This window comes from Triticum urartu, chromosome 2A (assembly GCF_056163025.1).
Source record: "Triticum urartu cultivar PI428250 chromosome 2A, HENAU_Tu73, whole genome shotgun sequence".
In the NCBI taxonomy this organism is placed as follows: domain Eukaryota; kingdom Viridiplantae; phylum Streptophyta; class Magnoliopsida; order Poales; family Poaceae; genus Triticum; species Triticum urartu.
Window position 1 is genome coordinate 38,730,111 of NC_141874.1, and position 19,039 is coordinate 38,749,149.

The 19,039-nt window shown below is 46.0% G+C and overlaps 1 long non-coding RNA gene across 1 annotated transcript; it reads left to right on the plus strand.

Moving 5' to 3' along the window:
- The first annotated feature begins 18,080 nt into the window (after positions 1-18,080).
- On the plus strand, positions 18,081-18,749 carry LOC147983398 (uncharacterized). Its single transcript, XR_015614968.1, has 2 exons — positions 18,081-18,284; positions 18,407-18,749. It is a non-coding gene; the product is annotated as an uncharacterized LOC147983398 (long non-coding RNA).
- Positions 18,750-19,039: the final 290 nt, after the last annotated feature.

The following is a 19,039-nucleotide window of genomic DNA, read 5'->3' on the forward strand; positions in this document are numbered from 1 at the left end:
TACCAGATGTACATGAATGACATGTAACCCTTTTTTCTTGAAAAAAGTGTCCCTCTCATCTAAAAAAGATGTTATTTTAGTTCAGGGAGTAAGTAACATGTAACCCATCAAGTGTTGGACACACGTAGTTGGATGGTTGACCTAAACAGTAAACAATATCTACTGTTAGATAGTTAGTAGGACATCGGTATCCGCTGCCCACCAGAGTTCAAGTCCTAAAGTTGACATTGATGCTCGCATTTTCCTGATTTTATTTCAGTCCTTTTGGCAATGTGCGTTCAGTGGGAGGAGACGTTCACATCGACTATGAAGACAACTGTGACGACTTTGTCAATCTTAAAATGATGTGTCGGTTCAGCCTCTCAAAACTGCTTATAGAAGTAGATGTATGCGTATGTATATGAGCAACTTCGATTATACTATGTTGAAAAATAATATATATTCATCTAGTAAAAGATCGTGATTCTTCTAAAAAAACTAAATGGTTCTTCTAGAAAAATAAGAGACAGGGCCACTTGACCCTCTTAGCCCCGGAGCGCTCACAGCTCTTATTATCGAGCGAGCTTAGATATGTAGTGATTCCCGGACCTGAATGCAGCAAGAGTACCATGATTGTGCTTTTATATAAGAAGATTTGTATATGCAGTTAGAAAAATCTGCTACAGAAGTAAACATGTGAAAAATGCTGACAAGAGGAAGGTCATGACTATGAAGGGAATGATTTGTATATGCCGGCTGGAATTTTCCTCCTATTCATAGTCATGCACACCATCACTCGTTCCTGTACAGCCGTGGATGTATCAGCGCCCATGCCCCTTGTAACATCCCAAATTTTCAATTTGGAATGTTATACACTAGATCATCATTGCATAGCATATTTTATTGCATTTTGGTGGATCCTAGAAATTCTACGCAACTCAAGGACCCTCGGAGAGAGTTGGGGATTTCGTTATTTTCATATTTGAGTTTTTCTAAAATTTTGAAATTAGGATCATTCGATTTTATTTATTTTATCTTCAATTATTTCTATTATCAAAATATGAGAGAGGGAATAAAATGACTTTTCCAAAATAAAGAAATATTGAGGATTTAATAAAAAATCAAATAAGATTTTATTTTGGTTTTATTTGCTATTTTATTTGAATTTAGGAAAAATTGCACGTTTTCAAAAGTTGCATTTAGAGCCAAACAAATGTTGATCCTGTTCTAAATATTTTATTTAGACGGAGAAAATTTGTTTTGGCATTTTTAGATTTTTATTTATTTTTCTAGAAATTTTTTTAGGCGCAACAAAATTGTTTAAAAAAACCCGCGCCCGATTGGGCCAAGGGCCCAGCCGAGCAGGCGAGCCTAGCCAGCCGCCGCCGCCTCTCGCCGGGTCGGGATGGAGTCCCGACCAGCGCCGCGCCGCCGCCGAGTCCGGGGAGGACTCCGCCTCCCGAGGCCGACCCCTCCCCCAAGTCGCCTCCCCCGCCCCTTTATAACCGCCGCCCCCTGCAACCCCACACCACCGCCGCCGCCGCCACCGCACGCCCACGGCCTGCCGCTGCAGCCGCGCCGCCTGCCGCCGCCGCACGCCGCCCAGAGCCGCCGCCCCGCCGCCTCGCGCCACCCGCCGCCCTGCCGGAACCTCGCCGGAGCGCCGCCACCAAGGTAGCCGCCGGTCGGTTTTTGAGAAAAAGCCATTTCGTTTTTTTTGAAAACCCTAGTTTTCGTTTTTTAATAGATCAGTTTTTCTCAGGTTTATTTATTTAGCGCGCGCCCGCTCGTCCGTTCGTTTTTAACGAACACGTTTTTCATTTAGTTCCTATTAAAGAACGTTCGTTTGTTAGCCTGTTCGTCGTTTTACTTTTTCTCGGATTATATCTACGGTTTTTCTGATCGCGATCTCTGATCCGATATTCGTTTTAGTTTAACTTTTCGCTCGTTTATCGGAATCAGGCGATTCAAGCGCCTGGAGTTTCGTTTCGAAACCCTCTTTCCGTTTAACCAACTCAAACAAGTTTTTGTCACTGTAAAAAATTGCCCTAGATCCAGAATAGTAAACGAAGCTTGTTTCTTTTGTCGTTTGTCTTCCGTTCTTCATTCGTTTTGATTCTTTTTGCCAACCAGAGTTCTTAAGTTGAACTTTCTGGTTAGATCTCTTATTCGAGTCTTACCTGTGCATTAGTTGAGTACTTATTGTATACTTGTTTGTCTGCGATAGATTACCCGGAGTGGGCCGCTTGCTACTCCGAATCGCTAGGTTTTGCGGATCATCAGCAAGGCAAGTAACACTTTGATCATACCTTCTACTACCCAGTTTTATTGCATTAGATCAATCCTCACACATTGCATGATTAGGATCTAATTAAATTGTGGGTTTGGGAAGTATTTGAGGTAGAACCTATTACCTGTTTATTATCAAACCTTTGAGAGTTACTTCTACGTTGCTTGTTATGCTATGCTATGCTAGTAGACGTGGATTGGGTGAGTGTATCCATGACAGATGTGAGATTTGTTAAATTAATGGTTTATCTAAGGTGGCAACTTAAATACACCTCTGGATGGATTGAGGCACCCGGGTATTCCAGCGATTGCCTGTTTTCTTTTGGACCGCCACCCAGGCTCAAAGGGATCATGAGATTATTCATGCTAGAAACTTCCGTGTGCAGCCACAAGCTACTATGGGCTCTAGCATAGTTGACTAAGTCGTGCGAACTCTTACAGTGGTAGACTAGCAGATGTAGGGGATGTAGGTTGGTACGGTCTACCCGTTCGTAAGGTGCTAGTGCTTCTGAAAGACTATGTCTCGGTCATTCGTTTCTCAAACACCATGTAGTGCGAGAAATCCAACGGAGGAGATCGGGTCTTGTGGAGAAAAATGTGCAAACCTTTGCAGAGTGTATAAACTAATCATGGTTAGCCGTGTCCCCGGTTATGGACATCTTGAGTATCTAGTACCTGGATCATCATGTGAATCTCAACATGTTACTCTAAAATTAATTTTGTGGGCTTTGTTTAATGATGATACTTAATTGGGATTGGGAATGCTGTCAACCATTCTCAATGTTTAACAACTACCATGATAGTTAAATAAAATCTATTCCTTTGCAGTAGGGAAAAATTGGCTTTATGCATAAACTGTAACCATAGTTCTTTCGACCAGCCATATATGCATATAGTATAGCCTATTTAATTCCGTTACTCTCTATGTGTTATATTGCCAGCATATTCCATGTGCTGACCCATTTCGGGCTGCAACGTAAATGTTGCAGACTTTTCAGACGACGATTAAGGTGCTTTTAGGTCGTGGTTCTATACTCAGTGATGCCGTTGGAGTTGATGGACTCACTTATATTCCAAGCCTTCCACTATTATCGTTATTAGATGGCCTTAAGCCATTATTATTGTAATAAGTTTTCTTTTGAGACTCTCGATGTAATAAGTGTGTGATTGCTACTCTGTTATAAATCCTTTAAGTACTATGTGGTGTCAGCATTACTGATCCAGGGATGACACCTAAGCACAGAGATTGGACCATTTGAGGTCTGGTCGCTACAAGATGGTATCAGAGCACACGCTGACTGTAGGACACGACCACTAAGCTAAAGACCTAGATCACTACTCACTCTCTTCTCATTCTGACTTCTCATCTTTTCTACTCTTTTAGGATGGCGGATGCAAGGAACATGTTCACGCAACCGGATGAAGATACACCCTTTGGACGTCACTTGAAGGAAGTCACTAGATACCTGAACATAGGAGTACCAAGCTTCACCGGAACCTACAACGCCACTCCACCTGAAGAAGAGCACTGGATGATTCAAGTTCAAGTTCCAGGAAGGACGTTCACACTAGTAGAAAAAGGGCCTGTTGTCCCGGTTCGTAAGGGCCTTTTGTCCCAGTTCTGGAACCGGGACTAAAGGGTCGGTACTAATGCCCTGTCCCTTTAGTCTCGGTTCAATCCAGAACTGGGACAGATGGGCCTCCATGTGGCCTATGCGCGGAGCCCAGGCAGGAGACCCTTTGGTCCCGGTTGGTGGCACCAACCGGGACCAATAGGCATCCACGCGTCAGCATTTCTGTGGTTGGGGTTTTTGTTTTTTTTTGAAGGGGGGGGGGGTGTTTGGGGGTTTTGGGGGGTTAATTTAGGTGTTTCATATATTGTGTTAGCTAGCTATAATTAATAGAGAGAAGTGTCCTCTCTTATGTCCGTGCTTGGTCGACGTTACGTACTATACATACGTATAGAGAGGACTAGACACGCTAGCTAGCTAGTAAGCAAACGAAGAAAATAGAAGATCGTCATGAACATATATGCATACAGAGAGAAGTGATATCGACCACCTCTCCTTCTCCGAGAGATTGGTCGAACAACAAGTTCTCGTATATCTATCCGACACTATCGGCTACATATATACAATAATTATCTCTTACAAATATAATCATACGGACTCATGGTCCACATAGTATTCTCCGTCTTCAGCGATCACGTGGTCAAGAAAGAATGCCGCCAATTCCTCTTGAATTGCTCGCATGCGAGCTGGTGCTAGGAGTTCATCCCGCTTCCGAAACATCTAATTTGAAGAAGGGGGTCAATACATATATATATGAATGAATGAAACTCAACACAAATGATGGTAATAAAATAAAATTGTGAATGTTGTTATTTACGTACTTCATATTGTTCGTCAGAGTACCCGCCCCACTCACAGGTCGTGTGGCGGATGGACTCGCAGACGTAGTATCCACAGAAATCATTCCCTTGTTCCTGCCACATCCACTTTACAAGAAATAGAGGTCAATCAAACTGATAAGAAAGAATGCTAAATGGTATTGATGAAACTAGCGCTTGAATCACTAGGAGATGCGCGAAACATGCTACTATAGTACTTACTTTCGGGTGTCTAAATTCCAGCTCCTTCGGCAGTCCTAGAACTTTTCTAGTGAATTTTCTCCAAACCCTGCCGGACAAAGAAAACAATTACTTGATATCAGGAAATGAACAAAGTTGCTGATATGGTGGATAATGATCGGTTTAACTTACTTCTTGAGGATTTCAGTCATGTCCGCATACTCCTGGGGATCTTTTCGTTTAGAGTCCAAGACGGTTACTACTCCCTGCTCAAGCCTAATCTCTAGGAGAATATAGTGGAAACTGCACACGCATGCATAACTCATCAATTACATTACTATAACCTGGACTAATATATAAGGGAAACCGAATATGCACAAGACAGTAACACTCACTTGAAGTTGTAAGGAAAGAGTATTATATCTTTGTTTTCATTTTTTTTGAATGATCGTAGCAAGTTGGCCTCGGTATCTTCGGGACGATGTTCAACCTTAGTTGCATCTATGAGATATGTGTTAACGAACCCAATATCACTGATTTGTCTTTTCTTCAATTCGGTGATCTTCAATCTGCATAATATAGTGAGGATAATTATAAATACATGCAATGAAAGAGATGAGCTATATAGAGAGACTTAATGACAGAAGTAGTAGTACTTACAGACAGTAGCAGGTGATCGTTGTTTTATCGAGGGCCAATTGATTGAAAAACTGATAGAACTCCTCAAATGGAATAGGCAACAGTTCAATTCCAACGAGGTCATGCTCCGGTTTAACTCTCGCATACAAAGTACTCCTCCCCCCAGACTCTTTGCAGATTTTCAAGTACCAATCATGTAATCTTCGCATCATCGTTGTTAAAGATTTTTCATCTTTGACGAGAGGCTTCCCGTGCTCGTATCTGTGTATCTGCACCTCCATGGGATCATAATGTACATCGTCGGGCAGGTAATCATCAACATTGCCATAAGCGGGCACCATCCTCGGATCGACGATGTCGCTAGGCACCTTGAGCAGGGGGCACGATTGCTTCGCTTGTTCGCCGAGCTGGGCAATTTGTTTCCCAGCTGCTCGTCGTTCTTTCAGCCTTTGATCACTGACTGTACTTCCCGACCGCTCCGCTTCGGCCCATGTCTTTGCAATAATGCGCTCATAGTTGCCTTTCGGCGGAGACTTGGGTGGTTTTGCCAGGGCAGCCAGAGTGCGCTTCACTTTCACCGGATCTACCTTCTCCTCCGGAGGTGGATGTCTCTTTGCTTTCAACCCTTGAAACCAGTCATCCACTTCGGTTCGCGCGATCTTCGCGTTCTCCTCCGGGGTCCTCTCGTGTGGTAACTTTTGTGGACTCTTCAGAGAAGGACCGAATATGTATGTCCTCCCGCCTCTGGTTGTACTGCTAGACGCCGGTCGAGCAGACGGAGCGGTTGTCTTCTTTACTTGCTTACGAGGCGGAGGAGAAGGACTACGACGCGCTGGAGCAGCTGCCGGAGCGGCGGCGGGTCTTTTCCGCCCTTGCTGACGAGGCGGAGAAGGAGGAGGCTGGCTGCTCGGGCGCGCCGACGCAGGCGGAGTGCCGCCACGCGCCGGAGAAGGAGCCGGCCAAGGGCCCTGATCGTCACTCGCCAGAGGAGGAGGCGGTGGAGGAGGCGGAGTGCCCTGACTCGCCGGAGGAGGAGGAGGAGGCGGAGGCGTCCAGTTCGGAAGGTTGATGAGCTCCTTCCGCCATAGGCATGGAGTCTTCAGAGCAGACCCCAGCCGAGTCTCCCCTTCACCGGTAGGGTGGTCAAGCTGAAGGTCCTCAAATCCCTCCGTTATTTCATCCACCATAACCCTAGCATATCCTTCTGGAATCGGCCGGCAGTGAAAAGTTGCGCCGGGTTCAGTAGGATAAACAGAGCCAACAACCGCCTTGACCTTCAAATTCATCCATTGCGTCATAAGGTGGCAATTTTGAGACTCCGTGATAGCATCCACGGGATAGCTGGCAGGAGCCGTCAAGGCATGCTCCGGCTGAAGCAGCTCGGTGGAAGCCACGCTGCTTCTGCGTTGAGATAGCGGGGTAACTTCGGGGGAAGCTTCGGCAGTACGTCTGCTGCGATTTGCTTCTCGTTCCTCTATCGCGTCTACCCTTGCTTGCAGCGCCTGCATTTGGGTCTGCTGCACTTTTTTCCTCCTCTCATGGGATTTGTAACCGCCTGCGTCCGGAAACCCAACCTTCCACGGAATGGAGCCTGGCGTGCCTCGTGTCCGTCCAGGGTGCTCAGGATTCCCGAGGGCCATTGTGAGCTCGTCGTTCTCTCTGTCTGGAAAGAACGTCCCTTGCTACGCTGCTTCGATATACTGCTTAAGCTTCCTGACTGGTATGTCCATTTGATCGTTCGTCCAAATGCACTTCCCTGTTACAGGGTCCAAGGTTCCACCAGCCCCGAAGAACCAAGTTCGGCAACGGTCTGGCCAGTTAATTGTCTCTGGTTCAATCCCTTTATCAACCAGATCATTCTCAATCTTGGCCCACTTAGGCCGGGCTACGAGGTAGCCACCTGACCCCGTGCGATGGTGAAGCTTCTTCTTCGCAGCATTTTGCTTGTTTGTTGCCGACATCTTCTTACTCTTTTCCGATGTCTTGTGGGCCACAAATGTGGGCCAGTGATATCTGATCTTCTCATATCTTCCCTTGAATTCTGGTGTCTCATTATTTTCGACAAACTTATTCAGATCTTTCTTCCACCTCCTGAATAGTTCTGCCATCCTCTTAAGAGCAAAAGACTTGATTAATTGCTCTTTAACTGGGTTCTCTGGATTATCCTCTGGCGGTAGGGTGAAATTTGACTTCAGCTCAGTCCAAAGATCATTTTTCTGCATATCATTGACATAAGACACCTCAGGGTCTTCTGTAGCCGGCTTAAACCATTGCTGGATGCTTATCGGGATCTTGTCCCTAACCAGAACCCCGCACTGAGCAACAAATGCGTTCTTTGTTCGGATGGGTTCAATCGGTTGGCCGTCGGGCGCGATTGCTATGATCTCAAACTTTTCATCCGAGCTCAACTTTTTCTTTGGGCCTCGTCTCTTTACCGAAGTTGTGCTCGATCCGGAGGGCTAGAAAAAAGAACAAAGACTTAATTAATATGTGTACATACCAAAACAATGAATGCATCAATCAGCTAGTCAGCATAGGCTTAACTAATATATATACCTGGCCGGAATCGGTTCGGTCACCGGAGCCGTCATCACGGTCTCCTTCTTGCACCGGCATTGGGTCACCGGAGCCGTCCTCATGTTCTTCTTCTTGCACCGGCATTAGGTCACCATAGCCAGCTTCTTCACCCTCTCCTTCCAGACCATCGGTGTCGTTGAGAAACAACGAGACGGCATCACTTCCTTCTGCGATTATGTCCCTCAACAACGCTTCTTTTGCTTCGTCTCGGGCGGTGTCCATAGTCTCTACAAATATTTACAACATGGCAATTATTATTCAAACATGACAGATGGATATATTAGTGGCAAACGTAGAACTAGCTACCTAATCATAGTAAGGAATCATATATATTAATTAGTGGCCTCGACGCTGCTTCTCTAGGGTTTGGGGTGGCCTCGACAACGCTTCAAGGGTTTGGGGTGGCCTCGAGAATGCTTCAAGGAGGGGGTAATATCGACCCCCCATGTGTTGAAGCTATCGGGAGGGGGTATATATCGACAATGACGACACTACATCTATGTCCCTCGACGACCCTCGTTCCCGATAAAGCCATGGATTTCTTCAATACTTTGACACTAGGAAATCTCTCTCTCGACCCCTTGGCGATCCTCGACCCCTCAAACCCTCGACGACCCTGGAACCCTCGACCCCTCGGCGCTCCTCTTCTTCCTCTCATGTTCGAGAGGATCGCCGAGGGGTCGGGAGGTTGCCTAGTGTCAAAGGATTCAACAAAACCATGTCTTCATCATTAGGCGAAAGTAACAGGTGCATGATGGTATGAATCTCTCCAAAGTTATTTTGGAACGGAGTCCTAGATAGGATAATTCGCTTTTTGGTACAAAGTTCAGCAAGAACCTTCCAAATATCGTTATTTGGAAGGCCTTTGCTGAAATTCATACAAAAAGGCAAATTATCCTATCCGGGACACCATTCCAAAATAACTTTGGAGGACTTCGTCATGCCCTGGTTACTTCTGGCTAATGATGAAGCCATGGATTTCTTCAATACTTTGACACTAGGAAATCTCTCTCTCGACCCCTCGGCGATCCTCAACCCCTCGAACCCTCGACGACCCTGGAACCCTCGACCCCTCAGCGATCCTCTTCTTCCTCTCATGTTCGAGAGGATCGCCGAGGGGTCGGGAGGTTGCCTAGTGTCAAAGGATTCAACAAAACCATGTCTTCATCATTAGGCGAAAGTAACAGGTGGATGATGGTACGAAGTTCTCCAAAGTTATATTGGAACGGAGTCCTAGATAGGATAATTCGCTTTTTGGTACAAAGTTCAGCAAGAACCTTCCAAATATCATTATTTGGAAGGCCTTTGCTAAAATTGATACAAAAAGGCAAATTATCCTATCTGGGACACCATTCCAAAATAACTTTGGAGGACTTCGTCATGCCCTGGTTACTTCCGGCTAATGATGAAGCCATGGATTTCTTCAATACTTTGACACTAGGAAACCTCTCTCGACCCCTCGGCGATCCTCGACCCCTCGAACCCTCAACGACCCTGGAACCCTCGACCCCTAGACGACCCTGGAACCCTCGACCCTTGATCCCTCAACCCTATAGAACCCTCGAACCCTCGACCCTGAAACCCTCGACCCTTGACCCCTTAACGACCCTCGACCCTCTACCCTAGTTCCCGACCCTCGACCCCTCGGCGATCCTCGACACCCTCGTTCCTGATAAAAATTAAGAAGATGAAGAAGAAGAAGAAGAAAAAAGAGGAGAAGAAGAAAGGAATAGCTAGAGGAGAAGATCGAAGAAAAAAAAAGAGGAGAAGAAGAAAGGAATAGTGGAGAAGAAGAGAAAATAGAATATATTCTATTTTTTCTTCTTCTCCACTATTCCTTTCTTCTTCTCCTCTTCTTTTTCTTCTTTTTTCTTCTTCTTATTTATTTCTCCTCTTCTTCCTCTCCTCTTCTTCTTTCTAAGTCATGCTTATATACACAGAGTATCGGTCCCGGTTCGTACCCCTCTCGACCCCTCGTCCCTGATAACATTTTTTTCTCCCCTCGACCCCTCTCGACCTCTCGTCCCCCTCTCGACCCCTCATCATCATCTATCACCCCCCTCGTTTTCTTTAGCATATATCCATGAACAAAAAAATAATTCATATATAGAAAAAATGCTATATGAACATACATACATATGAGCATATACAGAGAGCATATACATAGCCAAATCAATATACAGAGAGCATATACATACATACATACATACATATGAGCATATACATACATACATAGCCAAATCCAAATACATATGAGCATATACATACACATATGAAAAATTTTATCACACACAGAGAGCAGTTGCGGCGGCGGCGATGGTCAGAGTGACAGGGATCGATTGGAAGGGGCGGGGAGCTCACTGGGGCGCGACGGGGAGGAGGCCGGCGACGGGGAGGAGGCCGGCGACGGCGCGGGGGAGGCCGGCGACGCGACGCGGGGCGACGGGGAGGGGGCCGGAGATGGCGCACGCAGCGACGAGGAGGAGGCCGGCGACGGCGCATGCAGCGACGGGGAGAAGGCCTGCGGTGGCGCGGGGCGACGGCAACGGGGAGCGGGCGACGACGGGCTCGGGGCGGCGACTACGACGACGAACGGCCTGGCGGCGTCGGGGGGAATGGGAGCGGTTGGCGAAATTTTCACAAGTGCTACCTTATATACCCAGAGCAATGGTCCCGGTTCGTGGCACGAACCGGTACCAATGCACACCTATCGTCCCGTTTCGTGCCACCAACCGAGACCATAGGTCTCTTTTCAGCAGCCGAAAGGGCGGGAAGCAGAGGCCTATGGTCCCGGTTGGTGGCACCAACCGGGACTAAAGGGGGGCATTGGCCACGGTTGGTTCCACGAACCGTGACCAATGCCCCCTTTAGTCCCGGTTGGTGCCACCAACCGGGACGAATGGCCTTGTGCTGCCCCGCGCCCAAAAGTTTAGTCCCACCTCGCTAGTTGAGAGGGCTCGGGAGTGGTTTATAAGCGCTGCTGCGCTCACCCTCCCGAGCTCCTCTCAACTGCAGGCTTTCGGGCCTAATCTTTCACTGCAATGCCTGTGGGCCTACTGGGCCTGCTGCGGGCCTGAATCCTGGCCCATGGTAGGGTTTCTAGTCGTATTCAGGCCGTGGTGGCCCAGTAGGTGGAATTTTTTTTGTTTTTTTGTTGCTTTATTTATTTTCTTTTGTTTTTTGCTTTATTTTTTAATACTTTATGCTTTTAGTTTTAGAAAAATTATGAACTTTTTGTTAATGCCATTAGTTTTTAAATTTGAAAACACTTTTTTAGTTTTTTTGTTTTCTTTGTTGCTTTATTTTGTGATTAACTTTACTATAAAAATAGTTTTTTCCTGTTTTTTTGATTTGTTTTTTGCATTATTTATTTTCTTTTGTTTTTTTCTTTAATTTTTAATTCTGTTTGCTTTTAGATTAGCAAAATTATAAACTTTCTGTTAGTGCCATTAGTTTTAGAAAAATTATAAACTTTCTGTTAGTGCCAATAGTTTTCAAATTTGAAAACACTTTTTTAGATTTTTTGTTTTCTTTGTTGCTTTATTTATTTTATTTTGTGATTAACTTTACTATAAAAATAGTTTTTTCCTGTTTTTTTGATTTGTTTTTTGCATTATTTATTTTCTTTTGTTTTTTGCTTTAATTTTTAATTCTGTTTGCTTTTTGATTAGCAAAACTATAAACTTTCTGTTAGTGCCATTAGTTTTAGAAAAATTATAAACTTTCTGTTAGTGCCATTAGTTTTCAAATTTCAAAACACTTTTTTAGTTTTTTTGTTTTCTTTGTTGCTTTATTTATTTTATTTTGTGATTAACTTTACTATAAAAATAGTTTTTTCCTGTTTTTTTGATTTTTTTTTTGCATTATTTATTTTCTTTTGTTTTTTGCTTTAATTTTTAATTCTGTTTGCTTTTAGGTAAGCAAAATTATAAACTTTCTTTTAGTGCCATTAGTTTTAGAAAAATTATAAACTTTCTGTTAGTGCCATTAGTTTTCAAATTTGAATAGATAAAATTTGAATTCTTTGAAAATTGTTTGAATCACAAGTTTGTGATTAACTTACTAGAAAAATGAGAATAGATGCGCTTATAGAGAAAACTTGATATATGCACTTCGTGTACAAAATGGACAATCACTTTCGAAGTATCAAAGTTTCGGACAATAACTGCGCCACATCATTGGCTAGGACGAATGGTTCGTCTGTGTACCCAAGATTGTTTAGATCCACTGTTGTCATACCGTACTGTGGGTCTACCTGTACCCCGCCTCCTGACATATTGATCCATTTGCCTCAACACATAAAACCTTGAACCATAAGACCTGAAAGCATTTCAAATGAACTCTGAAAAAGTTGAAAGTTGGGATGGTATCATAATTTCACCCACATAGCATGTGCATGTACAAAACGGACAATGGTAGCATGTTCGTGTGTTACAAAGTTGGCATGGTATCATCATCATAGTTGCGGGAGAAAGTCTTCACTTTTTCTTCGCTTGTGTCATTTGCTTATTGCGCCGTAACAATGGATAATCTTCATTGTTTATCAGGATGCTTGGGTCAGCCTTGACATTGAAGGGAGGAATTTCATGAAACTTTTCATAATCTTCAGACATGTCTGTCTTGCCGTCCACTCCCAGGATGTCCCTTTTTCCTGAAAGAACTATGTGGCGCTTTGGCTCATCGTATGATGTATTCGCTTCCTTATCTTTTCGTTTTCTAGGTTTGGTAGACATGTCCTTCACATAGATAACCTGTGCCACATCATTGGCTAGGACGAACGGTTCGTCAGTGTACCCAAGATTTTTCAGATCCACTGTTGTCATTCCGTACTGTGGGTCTACCTGTACCCCGCCGCCTAACAGATTGACCCATTTGCACTTAAACAAAGGGACCTTAAAATTAGGTCCGTAGTCAAGTTCCCATATGTCCACTATGTAACCATAATATGTGTCCTTTCTGCTCTCGGTTGCTGCATCAAAGCGGACACCGCTGTTTTGGTTGGTGCTCTTTTGATCTTGGGCGATCGTGTAAAATGTATTCCCATTTATCTCGTATCCTTTATAAGTCAATACAGTCAAAGATGGTCCCCTGGACAACAAGTACAACTCATCACAAACAGTGTTGTCACCTCTGAGACGTGTTTCCAACCAACTGCTGAAAGTCCTGATGTGTTCACATGTAATCCAGTCGTCGCACTGCTCCGGGTGTTTGGAGCGCAGACTGTTCTTGTGTTCATCGACATACGGGGTCACCAAGATAGAGTTCTGTAGAACTGTGTAGTGTGCTTGAGACCAAGAATATCCGTCCCTGCATATTATTGAGTCTCTTCCAAGAGTGCCTTTTCCAGTCAGTTTCCCCTCATACCGCGATTTAGGGAGACCTATCTTCTTAAGGCCAGGAATGAAGTCAACACAAAACCCAATAACATCCTCTGTTTGATGGCCCATGGAAATGCTTCCTTCTGGCCTAGCGCGGTTACGGACATATTTCTTTAGGACACCCATGAACCTCTCAAAGGGGAACATGTTGTGTAGAAATACGGGCCCTAGGATGACAATCTCGTCGACTAGATGAACTAGGACGTGCGTCATGATATTGAAGAAGGATGGTGGGAACACCAGCTCGAAACTTACAAGACATTGCGCCACATCACTCCTTAGCCTTGGTACGATTTCTGGATCGATCACCTTCTGAGAGATTGCATTGAGGAATGCACATAGCTTAACAATGGCTAATCGGACATTTTTCGATAGAAGCCCCCTCAATGCAACCGGAAGCAGTTGCATCATAATCACGTGGCAGTCATGAGACTTTAGGTTCTGAAACTTTTTCTCTGGCATATTTATTATTCCCTTTATATTCGACGAGAAGCCAGTTGTGACCTTCATACTAAGCAGTCATTCAAAGAAGATTTCTTTCTCTTCTTTCGTAAGAGCGTAGCTGGCAGGACCTTTATACTGCTTCGGAGGCATGCCGTCTTTTTCGTGCAAACGTTGCAGGTCCTCCCGTGCCTCTGGTGTATCTTTTGTCTTCCCATACACGCCCAAGAAGCCTAGCAGGTTCACCAAAGGTTCTTCGTCACGTGCATCACGTCGATTGAAGAGCGGACCTCTAGGTCTTTCCAGTAGGGTAGGTCCAAAAATATAGATTTCTTCTTCCACATGGGTGCGTGTCCCTCAGCGTCATTCGGAACAGCTAGTCCACCGGGACCCTTTCCAAAGATTACGTGTAAATCATTGACCATAGAAAGTACGTGATCACCGGTACGCATGGCGGGCTTCTTCTGGTGATCTGCCTCGCCTTTGAAATGCTTGCCTTTCTTTCGACATTGATGGTTGGTCGGAAGAAATCGACGATGGCCCAGGTACACATTCTTCCTGCATTTGTCTAGGTATATACTTTCAGTGTCATCTAAACAGTGCGTGCATGCGTGGTATCCTTTGTTTGTCTGTCCTGAAAGGTTACTGAGAGCGGGCCAATCGTTGATGGTCACGAACAGCAACGCCTTAAGGTTAAATTCCTCCTGTCTGTGCTCATCCCACGTACGTACACCGTTTTCATTCCACAGCTATAAAAGTTCTCCAACTAATGGCCTTAGGTACACATCAATTTCGTTGCCGGGTTGCTTAGGGCCTTGGATGAGAACTGGCATCATAATGAACTTCCGCTTCATGCACATCCAAGGAGGAAGGTTATACATACATAGAGTCACGGGCCAGGTGCTGTGATTGCTGCTCTGCTCCCCGAAAGGATTAATGCCATCTGCGCTTAAAGCAAACCATACATTCCTTGGGTCCTTTGCAAACTCATCCGCGCTTAAAGGATTTTTCTCCACTGCGACCCGTCAGCGGGTGCTCTCAACTTCCCATCTTTCTTTTGGTTCTCACTGTGCCATCGCATCAACTTGGCATGCTCTTCGTTTCTGAACAGACGTTTCAACCGTGGTATTATAGGAGCATACCACATCACCTTTGCAGGAACCCTCTTCCTGGGGGGCTCGCCGTCAACATCACCAGGGTCATCTCGTCTGATCTTATACTGCAATGCACCGCATACCGGGCATGCGTTCAGATCGTTGTATGCACCGCGGTAGAGGATGCAGTCATTAGGGCATGCATGTATCTTCTCCACCTCCAATCCTAGAGGGCATACGACCTTCTTTGCTGCGTATGTACTGTCGGGCAATTCGTTATCCTTTGGAAGCTTCTGCTTCAATATTTTCAGTAGCTTCTCAAATCCTTTGTCAGCCACAGCATTCTCTGCCTTCCACTGCAGCAATTCCAGTACAGTACCGAGCTTTGTGTTGCCATCTTCGCAATTGGGGTATAACCCTTTTTTGTGATCCTCTAACATGCGATCGAACTTCAGCTTCTCCTTTTGACTTTCGCATTGCGTCCTTGCATCGACAATGACCTGGCGGAGATCATCATCATCGGGCACATCGTCTGGTTCCTCTTTATCTTCAGCAGCTTCACCCGTTGCAGCATCACTAGGCACATCGTCTAGTTCCTCTTGATCTTCACCAGCTCCCCCCGTTGCAGCATCACCGTATTCAGGGGGCACATAGTTTTCATCGTACTCTTCTTCTTCGCCGTCTTCCATCATAACCCCTATTTCTCCGTGCCTCATCCAAACATTATAGTGTGGCATGAAACCCTTGTAAAGCAGGTGGGAGTGAAGGATTTTCCGGTTAGAGTAAGACCTCGTATTCCCACATTCAGTGCATGGACAACACATAAAACCATTCTGATTGTTTGCCTCAGCCGCATCGAGAAACTCATGCACGCCCTTAATGTACTCGCGGGTGTGTCTGTCACCGTACATCGATTGCCGGTTCATCTGCGTGCATTATATATAATTAAGTGTCCAAATTAATAGAAGTTCATCATCACATTAAAACCAAAGTGCATACATAGTTCTCATCTAACAACATATAGCTCTCCAGAGCATCTAATTAATTAAATGATACATTGAAACTATGTAAAACATTTCAATGCGAAAACAAATGCGATCATAATCGCAACCAAGGTAACAATTGATCCAACAACATAATGATACCAAGCCTCGGTATGAATGGCATATTTTCTAATCTTTCTAATCTTCAAGCGCATTGCATCCATCTTGATCTTGTGATCATCGACGACATCCGCAACATGCAACTCCAATATCATCTTCTCCTCCTCAATTTTTTTATTTTTTCCTTCAACAAATTGTTTTCTTCTTTAACTAAATTTAACCTCTCGACAATAGGGTCGGTTGGCATTTCCGATTCACATACATCCTACATAAATAAAATCTATGTCACGTTGGTCGGCATAATTTTCATAAACAATAAATGAACCAATAGTAATAAAGATAATATATATATACCACATCCGAATCATAGAAAGGACGAGGGCCGACGGGGGCGGATACCAAAACCATCGCACTATATAAGATGCAATAATAAAAGTAAGAAAATAATACAAGTATCTATGTAAACATACAAGTAAGAATATTTTTCCTTTCAGAAAGAAGATAAAACAGGAGGCTCACCACGGTGGTGCCGGCGATGAGCTCGGCGCGGGTGATCGACGACGGTGAAGACGGGGACGGGGCGTGACGGACCGCTAAACCTAGAAAAATATTATGGAAAATGGATCTTGGAGGTTGAGCTTGGAGAGGAGAAAGCTTAGGTAGTGTGGCTCGGGCATTCCATCGAACACCTTGTGTGCATAGGAGGTGAGCTAGAGCACCACCAAGCCCTCTCCCCCTCGGCCAGAGAAAAACAGAGCACTGGGGTGCTCTGCTCGCGAGCGAGGGGTATATATAGGCACCTCATTGGTCCCGGTTGGTGACATGAGCCGGGACTAAAGGGGAGCCTTTGGTCCCGGTTCAAGCCACCAACCGAGACCAATGGTGGTGGGCCAGGAGCGAGGCCCATTGGTTCCGGTTCATCCCACCAACCGGGACCAAAGGTCCAGATGAACCGGGACCAATGGCCCACATGGCCCGGCCGCCCCCCTGGGCTCACGAACCGGGACCAATGCCCCCATTGGTCCCGGTTCTGGACTGAACCGGGACTAATGGGCTGACCCGGCCTGGACCAAAGCCCTATTTTCTACTAGTGTCATGCCAGTCACTGAGCCCATAGAGTTTTCTTTTGATGCACCAACTTGGAATCTAGGAAAGAGCATGGCAGCTCACATCACCATGGGACGTATTGGAGAAGTTTACGGCAATGATCTCAAGGATACACTACTGGAATCTGGCATTTTGCCGTCCGCCACCTCTTTGCCGTTTGCCAACTGACGGCAAAGAGGCTCTTTGCCGTCTATTTTGGTAAAGCAGACGGCAAAGAACAAGCTGATGGCAAAGGGAGTCTTTGCCATCAGCTGGTTCTTTGCCGTCTGCCAGCTGACAGCAAAGAGGAAAAGGCAGACGGCAAAGTGCCTGGTGGGCCCCACGGGGCACGGCGTGGCTAGGTCAACTTCTTTGCCATCTGCTAGCAGACCGCAAAGATTCTTTGCCATCTGCTGGCAGACGGCAAAGAGGTGGTCTATCTTTTTTTTGCTAGTAAAAAAAGTCGTTACCCCCATCTCCTCTCTCTCTCTCTCTCCGCCCGGCCCCACCCATCTCTCTCTTCCGTCTCTCCCCCGCACCGCAAAGAAAAGGCATAACATACATATGTATCAACCTTTTGATTTTTTTTGAAATCTAAACAAGGTCAAAAGAATATGAAATTTGGCACGGTATTGGTTCATAAGTCCTAGAAGACGTGGAAAAAGTTTAAGAAAATTTACTAAATTTTTGCATGTCTGTTTTATCAAAAGAAAAAGGATGAACAAACACAAATCTTCTGCTGATTTCCTATTGGTTGGAACCTTTTTCCCCTGGATGGATGACATGGCAGGGGCATCCACCCCAACCACGCATCGCACGCACCCATCGTGCATGGGGCCCTCAGCATCGCTCCCACGCATCGCACGAACAGACAAGCCGTCGTGCACAGGGCCCTCTCCCTCGTCCCTTATCCACCCCACCCCACATTCTCTGTGTCTCTATCTCTCGCACCATTCTCTCTCTCGTTGGTGCAACCAGCTCGCCCGCGTACCGATCCTCTCGCCGGAGCCACCAGCCGCGGGTCCTCCGGCCGGCGAACCCTCCGCCACCGCCGGTAGACCTCCGGCCTCCCCTTCCTCTACTTTGCCTCCTTCAGCTCCCTTCTTCTCCCGCTGCAACACGCCACAAGGTCTGATCCACTCGCCGGCCACTAGCCTTGGTCCTCCGGCCAGCGAACCCTCTGCCGGCACCGGCAGGCCCCCGGCCTCCCCTTCCTCTGCTCTACCCCCTCTCTGAATCCTCTCTCTCCAGGAACCAGTGGGGCGGACGACGCGAGCAGGGCACGGCCGCTGCGGGCCTGTGCGGGCAGGGCGGCCGGCACGGGAGGCCACTACGAGCGACACACAGGCGGTCGGCGACAGCAGGGCGCGTGCGGGCGGCGTGAGCAGGGCACGGCCGGCGCGGACAGGGCGGCCAGTGTCCTCCGTTCGGCTCCGATTGCTGCTGTGGACACGACCAACAAACATGAAACTAATGATGAACGGACGGACATGAACTGGACACAAACACAAAACGGACATACACGAATGAGGAACAGTGGCGTCGCTTTTGTACCGCATTATTTTTATTTTTTAATTTTAATCCCATTCTTTGCCGTCTGTTGTACCTTGGCTGACGGCAAAGACTGCCATTAGCCACCTAATGGACTAACAGCGAATTTATTGTCATCGGCTTTCTTTGCCGTCCGCTTCAGAAAGCAGACGGCAAAGAAGGTCTTTATCGATCCTATCTTTGCCGGTGCCTTTTGCCGTCCGCGGCAGATGGCAAAGGCCTTTGCCGTCCGCCATCCATGCCTTTGCCGTCTACCTCAGCGGACGGCAAAGTAGCTGATTCCTGTAGTGATACTATCAACCAGATTTGTGGGCGCTGAGATGATAGATCTGA